This window comes from Diadema setosum, chromosome 22 (genome assembly GCF_964275005.1).
Source record: "Diadema setosum chromosome 22, eeDiaSeto1, whole genome shotgun sequence".
Classification (NCBI taxonomy): domain Eukaryota; kingdom Metazoa; phylum Echinodermata; class Echinoidea; order Diadematoida; family Diadematidae; genus Diadema; species Diadema setosum.
In genome coordinates this window covers 25,239,480-25,250,958 of record NC_092706.1, presented here as the reverse complement: position 1 = coordinate 25,250,958, position 11,479 = coordinate 25,239,480, and the positions used below count along the sequence as shown (strand labels likewise).

Below are 11,479 nucleotides of genomic sequence, written 5' to 3'. Positions count from 1 at the left end.
GTCAAATCTACCATGAATCAGCTTTCTCTTGGAAGTATTCTATTATGAATCAATCATAAAGAACTTCGTCAGAATTAGCTTCCATACAAAACTGTCAGTTCGTGGTGACAGCGACGATTACTCCAAAAGCGTGCTATTCGCATTATTACTAATTCCACATATTTATCTCATACAGATCCTTTATTTCATCGTTTGCATACTTTGAAGCTTCAGGACATCCACATTTTACAAACAGGTATATCTTTGTACAAGTACGCAACAAATCAACTTCCCTCTTTATTTCATAATATTTTTCACTTCAATTCGAATATACACACATATCCAACTCGCCGTTCGACAGACTTCCACCTTGTAAACCCCAAAACTGTCATAGCTCAGAAATCAATTAGACATAACGGTCCCGATGTTTGGAATAACCTACCTGATCAATTAAAGCAGTGTACTTCACTTTTTTCCCGTAAAGCTCATTTAAAAAAAGTATTTATTATTGAAATATGTTTCCAGTTAGTAGTCTTTGATCAATGTATTTTTTCTTTTTTTTCCTTATGTCTCAGTCAGCCCTGATCCATGCAAAATGTTTTTTTTTTTCGATTTTTTTTCCATTCCCTCCCGTTCCCTTCTTTGATAATGATATTGCATACGTTAAGTAAAGCCCATACCTTACCCCCAGAATAGGCATGCTACAGCCTTTATTCTCTCTTGCACTGTCACCTGCACACACGACGCACTGTCACTCGCACACAACTACACTTTTATAGTCTACTATACCATGCAGTAGTCAATGGTGCAGCGTGCTGGGGTTTTTTTCTTCTTGTTTTAAAGCGCCAAGTCACTATTTTTCTTTTCTGTTTTTTTTTCCTGTTTTTTTTTCTTTTTTCTCTAGCAAATGTGTTTCGTGTATTAAGATTAAGAGTTTTATGAGTACAGTTGGTGTTGTATTATATTGGTATCACATATTCAGATAGGGCCTCATCCACGTCAAGTTCTGCTTATGACGACGGTCCCCTGTATTGATTTCTCCTTTGTTGATAGATACAGTGTGCCTTAATATGTTATTTTGATTCATATGTCACTTCAGACTAATGTTGTTACGCAAATGATTTTTTTTTTTTGGTATTGATTTGTATGTTATCTGTATCATTCTGTTTTCATTTGCAATTCTATTTGGAGAAAGAAAATGCAAAAATAAACCAAACAAACAAACAAACAACACACCAACACACACACACACACACACACACACATACACACACTCGTGCAATCACGTGTATTTCGAATCAAGTACAGTAATGTATAAGGCAATAATGACACAAACACACAATCCATTCTCATATGTATTTGCACACTTGCACGAATGCCCGACTTATGCTCCGGCATATGTAACAATTGCTTTCACGGGAATCACAATGCTAACCCTGAACCTAACCCTAGCCCAGTCCCTATCTTCAACCAAAAACCCATTCATTAATCATAACCCTAATTCTCTCTGATGAGAGATTTCGCCGGAGCAACTGTCGCCGGAGCATATGTCGGATTACCACTTGGACAGGCATAAAAATGCATTTAAACATATATGGGGATAGTCATTCTTAAATTGCACTTGTGGGTAGTTGCTCATGTCCTTGTCCACTCTAATTTTGCGTGCCATTTTGTTGAACGTCCGTCCGTCCGTCCGTAACGCTTTAAAGACTGGCATAACTTTGCTCCAATGTGTCCAATTGTGACTAAACTTCGATTTTACAAGCTTCTCAAGATACCTTACTTTTTATGAAACCTCCAATTAACGCAATTATTCTTCATGAGTGTGGTTTTATGGAATTTATACCTTTCTTCTGCATCATCCGATGGACGAGCAATGGGAGTAAGAAGCCAGCACTTGAGAGGATAGCCACTGTCTCCTAGGAGGTGTCCTTCACTGTCCTGCAGTACCTCCTGTAGTCCACTCTCGCGAAGCACCCTAAAATAAATAATTTTCGACTTATCAATTAATTTTACATTCCTCTCAAGAAGAAAAAAAAGTGGGATTACGTTGTTAAATCAATAAATCAGAAAATGTTCTTTTTTTTTTTTAATGGATATAAACTATGGCCATAATCAGCTTAAGCTTTCAAAAACTGAAAATATGTTTCCCCAACCAGTGGCTGATTTGGGGGATGGGGGTATGCACCCCCCCCCCCCCCCCCCCCCCACTTACCCACTTATGATGGAGGGGGAGGATGATGGCCTGAACAAATATACCCCAACTTTTTAGGGGAAATTAGTTTCAAAACATCAAAATAAAGCGAATAACGGCATTGTTACTTCTATTGTCTGGATGTTGGTCTTGGTATTTCGTGGTTTGAAAACATCATTCCACACGTAATACGGAGTACCGAAGTGTGACGTCATAGCTATTCATTGTCATGGAAACTGATTCTACATATTCTCACACAGCCAATGAATCTGTGAACGCAACGGTTGCTAACAATAAACGTACCCTTTCTAACCTGCTGCCCGGGGCGCGAAATTATTTTCCCGCATAAGTTCCGGACACCAAGTCTCAAAACTTCATTTATTGACGGAATATGATATGATATAATATAATATGAGATACTATTTGTATTACAGGCAATACTTTCGGTGTGTTGAAAATTTTAAAAGTTCAATAATTTGATTAAGAAATGTAGTACCCCCCCCCCCCAAAAAAAAAAAAAAGCAAAAAGTGGGATTTGAAGCAAAAAGTGGGACTCGAACCTGTAGTCTGGGTGCCAAGCCACTTTTTTGGGCCTAACCTTGTTTTACCGTCCATCCAATGTGTTTTGATGGTTTTACCCTATTTTGGGGGTGCTGAATCCGAATCTGGATGATGCAACTCTTGCGGCCTTGAGGTTTTGAGATATTCAAGATGGCCTCCAAAATGGCCGCCCGAACTGGAAATTCCCACGTATTTCCTTCTAAATGGTGATAAATTGAAAACAATTGATGGTTTTACCCTATTTCGAGGACGCCGAATCCGAATCTGGATGCTGCAACTCTTACATCCTTGAGGATTTTGAGATATTCAAGATGGCCGCCAAAATGGTCGCCAAAACCGAAAATTCCCACGTATTTCTTTCTAAGTGATGTGAAATTGAAAATAATTGAAGATTCTATACCCTGTCTGGAAGGTGCTGAATCGGAATCTGGATGACGCAACTCATGCATCCATTAAGTTTTTGAGATATTCAAGATGGCCGCCAATCAAAACCGGAAATTCCCACGTATTTCCTTCTAAATGGTGAGAAATTGAAAACAATTGATTGTTCTACCCTATAGGGTGCTGAATCCGAGCTTGGATGATGCAAACCTTGCATCCTTTTAGGGTATTGAGATATTCAAGATGGTCGCAAAAAATGGCCGCCAAAATGGCCGCAAATCACAAAAACCGGAAATTTCTATTTATTAGCTTTTAAATGGTGAGAAATAGAAAACAATTAATGGTTTTACCCTATTTCGAGGGTGCTGAATCCGAATCTGGATGATGCACCTCGAGATAGTCAAGATGGCCGCCAAAATGGCCGCCAAAACGGAAACTTTTATGTATTTCCTTCTTATAAATGGTGAGAAATTGATAACAATTGATTTTTTTACCCGGTTTTTTTTTTTTCGACTGAAAGATTTCAAGTTGTCGTCAATGGCACAGTTTGACCTTCCTGTATATACAGTGAAACCAGCTCTACCGGATATCTTTGAGTGGTACGATACAAGTGTGCCAGCAATGAACCCTTCAAGACTACAGATGCGGTTGAATAATTGCAAGATTACACTGTTTCCTCTACATAAATTGGATAAGTTTTGAACACTAACAATCAATGGACAAGACATGTCCATCTAAATCATATTGTGATAGTGATGTAGAGAAGTGTACTGAAATTACTTAACATTACCTGTCTTTATAATCCACGAGCAGTTTTAATCTCTTCATCCATGAACACTCAACTTGGTTATTTGGTTTATATTGGTGGTCTTCATGACATTGTTGAAGACACGAATGGGACAAATTTATAGTTCATGCTTCAATTTTTTCGACAATATGATGTAACATTATATATATATATATATATGAAGAGTTTGTTTGCAAAACCGATAAGTCCATATTTGCCAAATGGAGTTATTTGCGATTAAAGGTCATGAAAAATAAAGAGAATAATAAGAAAATTTTTCCTTCTTTAGACCATAACTTCAAAAATGTACCTTTATATGTAGTGACCAATATATCATTTATAGGTATTAGCCCACATTTGTAAACCTGCAGCAATTGGTCTCATAATTAGCATGGAGTTTGGGTATGATTGCAGTAACACCTGTGCAAAATTTCGTTCCAATTAGTCCATTACTTTCATAAAAATAAATGAAAATGCACCGTAATCCGTATGCATGCGTATAATGCTCGCTAGCTCCGGTCCACGTACGTGTTACAATGTACAATGTACGTAGCTATAGCCCGCGCTCGTAATTCGATTTTGGATCGGGTTGACCCGGTTTGAAAATTGATTTTTAAAACGATGATTTTCTCTCTTTTATCGAATGGTATAGACAAAGAGCGACAGGTGAGGTATATTACTGTTATAACTTGTACTTGAAGTCATATTGGACCTGTTTTATGCAGTTTTGATTTTCGTGGGTTTGCAAATGTGGGCTAGTACCATTAAAAGGTATCATTTTTTACTTTATGACAAAGACCGTACTTCAAAATCTTCAAAAATGGACTTATCGGTTTTTGCAAACAAACTCTTCATATATATATATGGGCCGTGACGCGAGAAAAGGGCCCTTAGCGCCGCTGCGCGCAAACGCCAGAAAACGGCGCGGAAGTTTGACAAAGCAATACGCGCAAAAAAAAAAAAAAGATCCACTAGCTAACTGCGCGCAAATGCATAGATGCATCAAAAAGTGAAAAGATTTGGACAAAACATGCTGATTTGAATATCGTAATGGGGTCATTTAGGATTGGAATTTCAGAAAAAGGTTTGCATATCTAAGCATGTCAGAGTTCCTTCTACAACGTGGAGGTGAAAACTCATTTTCGGTATCTAATGCCCTAAGGGCCCTTTTCTCGCGTCACGGCCCATATATATATATATATATATATATATATATATATATAATATATATATATATACATATACATTATATATGTTTATGTATATACACATATACATTATATATGTATATGTGTATATATATAATATATATATATATATATGTAGATATATACATATATATATATATATATATATGTATATGTATATCTGTAGATATAATATATAACAAACACACACGAGGGAACGGACAAATCACAGGTAACGCGCGTTAATAAAAAATGCATAAAAAACAAACGACAGCATAGAAGGTAATAGTTGATAATCCAGTACTTACGAATATCATAATCGCGCAGAGTGCTTTTGAAATTTCCCTTATTGATATCTACTATAGTGGTCATGGATGCAACCATTTCCAATGACGTAATCAGAATATGCGACAAGTTTCATAAGAATACGGGCGAGACTCGTCAGCACTATACAAGACAAGTTTCAACACCAAATACCAACATGCCATAATTTAATTTTACTCTATTGATAGCCGGAAAGGATTAACTTCACATCTGTGGAGCCATATTATTGGTGATCTCAAGCATTATTTTATAACAGTTATGCATAAGAAGAAATGTTCAGTCGTATCTTTGTGTTTGTACGTTTCAGTATGATATCAATATCACTTCTTTTTTTCCAGCACGTGTAAAAGTTCCGTTTGAGACATATCGGAATATCTCGGTATATTACAATACCATTGTGACAGTCATTTTGGGTGCTAATAACTTTTGGCTGAATTGACAAATTCACTCAACTGAGTTGAATTTAAGAATACGAATTATTGCTTTTCACTCTGCATGGGTTTAATCCTCCGCTTCGCGTTAGAGCACAACACTTCACCATTTAAGTATGAGAAAATTTTAAGGAGTTTCCGTTCATACAGGACATTTATAGATGTCCCAAAACCTTCAAAGACCTTCAGCACCCTCGAAATAGGGTAAGACAATCAATCTATTTTAAAATTTTTACCATTAAGAAAAAAAAATATTAACATTGGAATTTCTGCCACTCATTTTGGCTGTCATCTTGGACGTCTAAAAACCCTAAAGAATGGACGAATTTCAACAACCAAGTTTCGAGGGTGCTGAATACGATCTAAAATTTTCCAATTTTTGACAGTTATTTTGGCGGTCATCTTGCACATCTCAAAACAATTTAAAAAGAATATGAAAGTTGCATCGAGCAGGTTCGGATTCAGCACCCTCGAAATGGAGTAAAACCGCCAAATGTTTCAGTTTTACACCATTTAGAAGGTAATTTAGGGGCCGTTCTGGCGGCCATCTTTATTATCTCAAAACCCTCAAGGAAGCAAGAGCTGTATCCTGCAGCTTCAAATTCAGCAAACTCAGAATAGTGTAAAACCACCTAGGCCTACTGTTTTATATTTTACACAATTTAGAAGGAAATACGGGGTCTACAAATGAATTTCCGTTTTGGCGGTCATTTTTGGCGACCATCTTCATCATCTCAAAACCCTTAAGGATGCAATAGTTATATCCTGAGCTTCGGATTCAGCACACTCAAAATAAGACAAAAACCACCAATTGCTTTCAAATTGTCACCATTTAGAAGGAAATACATGGGAACTTCCGTTTTGGGCAGCAATTTTCACGGCCATATTGAATATCTCTAAATTTTCAACAATGTAGGAGTAATAGGGATAGAAATATGGTAAAACCATATATTGTTTTCAATTTCTCACCATTTAGAAGGAAATACATGGGAATTTCCGGTTTAAATCGGCGGCCATTTTGGCGGCCCTCTGGAATATCTCAAACACTTCATGACTGCAAGAGTTGCATCATCCAGATTCGGATTCAGCACCTTCCAAATAGAGAAGAATCATCAATTATTTTCAATTTCACACCATTTAGAATACGTGGGAATTTCCGGTTTTGGCGGCCATTTTGGCGGCCATCTTGAATATCTCAAAATCCTCAAGGATGCAAGAGTTGCATCATCCAGATTCGGATTCAGCATCCTCTAAAAAGGGTAAAACCATTATTGTTTTCAATATCTCACCATTTAGAAGGAAATACGTGGGAATTTCCTGTTTTAATTGGCGGCCATTTTGACGGCCATCTTGAATATCTCATAAAAATCATGGCTGCAAGAGTTGCATCATCCAGATTTGGATTCAGCACCCTCGAAATAGGGTAAAACCATCAATACTATTGTTTTTAATTTCTCACCATTTAAAAGGAAATACGTGGGAATTTCCAGTTTTAAGTGACGGCCATTTTGGCGGCCATCTTGAATATCTCAAAACCTTCATGGATGCATGAGTTGCATCATCCAGATTCGGATTCAGCACCCTCTAAACAATATGGTAAAACCATCAATTACTTTAATTTCACACCATTTAGAAGGAAATACGTGGGAATTCCGTTTTTGGCGGCCATTTTGGCGGCCATCTTGAATATCTCAAAGACTTCATTGACGCATGAGTTACATCATCCGGATTCGGATTCAGCACCTTCCAAATAGAGAAGAATCATCAATTATTTTCAATTTCTCACCATTGAGAAGGAAATACGTGGGAATTTTCGGTTTTGGCGGCCATCTTGGCAGTCATATTGAATATCTCAACATCCTCAAGGATGCAAGAGTTGAATCATCCAGATTCGGATTCGGCACCCTCGAAATAGGTTAAAATCATCCATTGTTTTCAATATCTCACCATTTAGAAGGAAATACGTGGGAAATTCCAGGTTTGGCGGCCATTTTGACGGCCATCTTGAGTATCTCAAAACCCTCAAGGATGCAAGAGTTGCATCATCCAGATTCGGATTCGGCACCCCCAAAATAGGGTAAAACCATCAAAAACATTGGGTGGAAGGTAAAACAAGGTTCAGCCTCTGGCACCCAGACTACTGGGACCTCGAGTGTATGAGTCTGAACGTACACCATTTGCCACACGAGATATCGCTGCAAGCAGACGTTCTTTTGTCATTTTTAGAGCGTCTTGTTAATGATGTCACTGACAGAATCTATTATTATCTGGGTTTGGAAGGTTTTTTTGTGGGCGTTTTAAAGCATGCTGAAGAAAAAAAAAATATGTCACATATTTAGATATTCTTTTGGCCACATAGGTGATGGAGATGGCCTATACAAATATCTCACATCCACATTCTAAAGGGAAATTACTATTTTAAAACAAGATAAAGCAAGAAATTTTAGCTTTTGGACTGTAAAATGTCGCTCCCAATTCCTGTGCCACGGTATAACTTGTCGCTTCTTAATAATAGTAATAATAATAATAATAATAACAATAATAATAATAATAATCATAATCATAATCATAGTATATACATATATATATATATATATATATATATATATATATATATATATATATATATATACTTGGTGTAAATAAAAAAAAATGACTCTTTTGATCGATAATTACTTTTTACTTACACAACAGTTATCATTCCATTTTCGTATGTAGGTAGCAGAAGAGTGTACAATTTTACTGAGTATAATTGCATTAAATCAAGAGAAACTAAAATTATCACTGAAGGTGATTAATACCCCCGCCTCCTGACCAGTGTTTGTTCATAGCATATGGTATCGTGAGGGCGGCAATGAGGTGGATACCAAATAAGTGTTCACCATGGCAACGCATTATCCGCTTACAATCCCAAAGGACATTTTAGACAATTACTCTTAAAGAGCATCATATACACCAAATTTGACCTTCATTGCTTAAATGCTTTATCTTCATAAAAAAAAAAATAGTGGCTACCGTAGCAACATACATATATCTCATACTATCAACTTACATATATCTCAATCTATCTCATACACATTGGTGTATTGTATAACTATACAATAGATCATCGTACATACTGAAGTTGAACTTAAGTGATTTAATGATGTTGAAGTTATTCGATCTGGAAGGTTTTGGTAAAATTGTTTTTACCATGCCAATGCCTTGGTTGACAAAAAAAAACAAAAAAACAAAAAAAAAACACTTGTTCCACATCTATATTCCTCAAGACCATAATGCCTACCAATTTTGATTTCAGTTGCTTCAAAACTGTGGAAGTAGTTCACAGGATTTTTAAGGAAACGTGCGGTTACCGTGACAACGCTTTGTCAAGTTCAAATACAAAGGGTGTCTTGCATAAGTTCACCTATAGATTATCATAGATACTAATTTTGTTCTTAATTGCTTGAATATTGTGGAATAAATGCAATTCACAAGGTTTTGGTAATATTGTGGTTATCATGGCAACGCATTTCCAGACGAACACAAAAACCTATCTTGCACATCTATACCTCAATATCATAATTTCCTCTAAACTTTCATTTACATTGATTCAAAACTTGAGGACTTCGCCCCGCCATCACACCGATTCATATATGTATGTATGTATGTATATATATATGTATATATATATATATATATATATATATACATATATATATATTATATATATATATAAAATATATACATAACATAATAATAATATATATATATATATATATATATATATATATATATATATATATACATATATATATATTATATATATATATAAAATATATACATAACATAATAATAATATATATATATATATATATATATATATATATATATATATATATATATATACCCGCTTCAAACATGTCAAACTTCGTTTGGCGTGGATATAATAAAATGTTAGGAAATTATAACTATTTAGAGTTAACTCATCAATCAATACAGCAAAAAGTACAAGTATGGAATGCCTTACTCTTGTGTAACATCTGGTTCAAACTACAAATATTTTGGAGTTGATCAGTTATTAATTTCGGTAACGTATCTGCTTTATGGTTTCATAGAGCACTGTGTTTACAATTATGTGCCAGTGTTACATTGTTAATGCCCTTAATGCGTTGAGAATTTACTGTCCTTTTTTGTTGTTGTTGTTGTTGTTGTTGTTGTTGAATACCCGGCATCTGTTGTTCGTACACGTATATGAAGACAAGTTTCGACTCAATATTTTGTTGCTGATTTCGGGGTTTCACTCTGACTGAAATTGAAGTAACACTTTATGTGAAAATGGCCCATAAACCACAGTGGCCCAAGGACACATGTTTGGAACAAAACCCAATCACAATTATTAATTAAATTTGAAAGATAGACGATTTTTAATACCTCGAATCATGAATACTTCCTGGCCATTATGCATTCAGATTGATGATCTTTGCATCTGCGTCTAGCACTAACGTTGATGCTGTGAAAACGTTTGCGATTAACAAATTGGTGCTCATCCTCGGTGCTTGTATCTTGACATGAGTTCCATCGATCAACCCGATCACACCAGGAAACCTTGCTATCTGGTAAAACTTCCTCATGTTCTCCATTTGCTCATGTCCTTGAGGAAGGCGAACAAAGTGTGGTAACCTGTCGGTAAGTGCCGTGCAGACTGTCTGGACAATCCGTGAAACAGACGCCTGGGAGATTCCAAGCGTGTCTCCGTCTGTTCTCTGGAAACATTCAGTGGCTAAAACATAAAGGGCTATGCAAACTTTGTCTATTGGGTCAATAGGATGGTTATTACTTCCTTTCGGTGTGATGTCGTGTCGGATAAGATTAGTAATGTAGTGGATACCCTCCCCGTTGGATCTGTAGCGCTTTATTAATTCAATGTCATTGTAGATTTGCACCGGATGAAGTCGTCTGTGTATTCTCTCCCCAATTGGTAGTTCTCATGGAGATGGAGAAGAGCTGCCATGGCCACGTCTTCCCCAGCTCAAATCCAATTGCCAAGTGGCAAATAACCTACCAGCATTTTTTATCTTAAGTATAATACTTAGCATGAATGACGTCACTCTGCAATTTTATTACTTAAGTAAAATGTTTAAGTAATAAAATTGCGACAAAATCTGTCTTAGCCAAGTATAACACTAAGCGGGAACTGAATCGCATTTTTAAACAAATTACTTTTCTTAAGTAAAATACTTGATTTAAGTATAAGTATTTGACTTAAGTATTAATTTGAATACCGGCCCTGATCCTGTAGGCGTACTATTGCCAAAGTACAGCGCAGCAAAAACATTAGGGCAATGAGCGCTTTTTGCGCTTTAATGACAGCCCAAATAGACCCAATTTCCCCCAAACCTAATGCTAAAGAAGCATGCAATTCCTCCTCAACAAACTCGTCTCCGTCAAAATCACGATCGCCAGAACCACCATCACTGCTTACAGTCCTCACGCTCCTAATTCAACTCGCGCATTGCCTACATTTAGGGAAGGCAGTACAAAGATGAGGTAATGTTAATTTTCACACAAAAAAAAAAAAATCATTTGAAATCAGTCAAGTGGAAAATTGCCACCTTTGGTAGTGTTTGACATTGCTTGAGGACAGGAGCTTCTG

The 11,479-nt window shown here is 36.3% G+C and overlaps 1 pseudogene; it reads right to left on the bottom strand.

Moving 5' to 3' along the window:
- Positions 1–10,837, bottom strand: part of LOC140244988 (putative nuclease HARBI1) — a 31,038-nt pseudogene extending 20,201 nt beyond the window's left edge.
- Between the last annotated feature and the right edge of the window lie 642 nt (positions 10,838–11,479).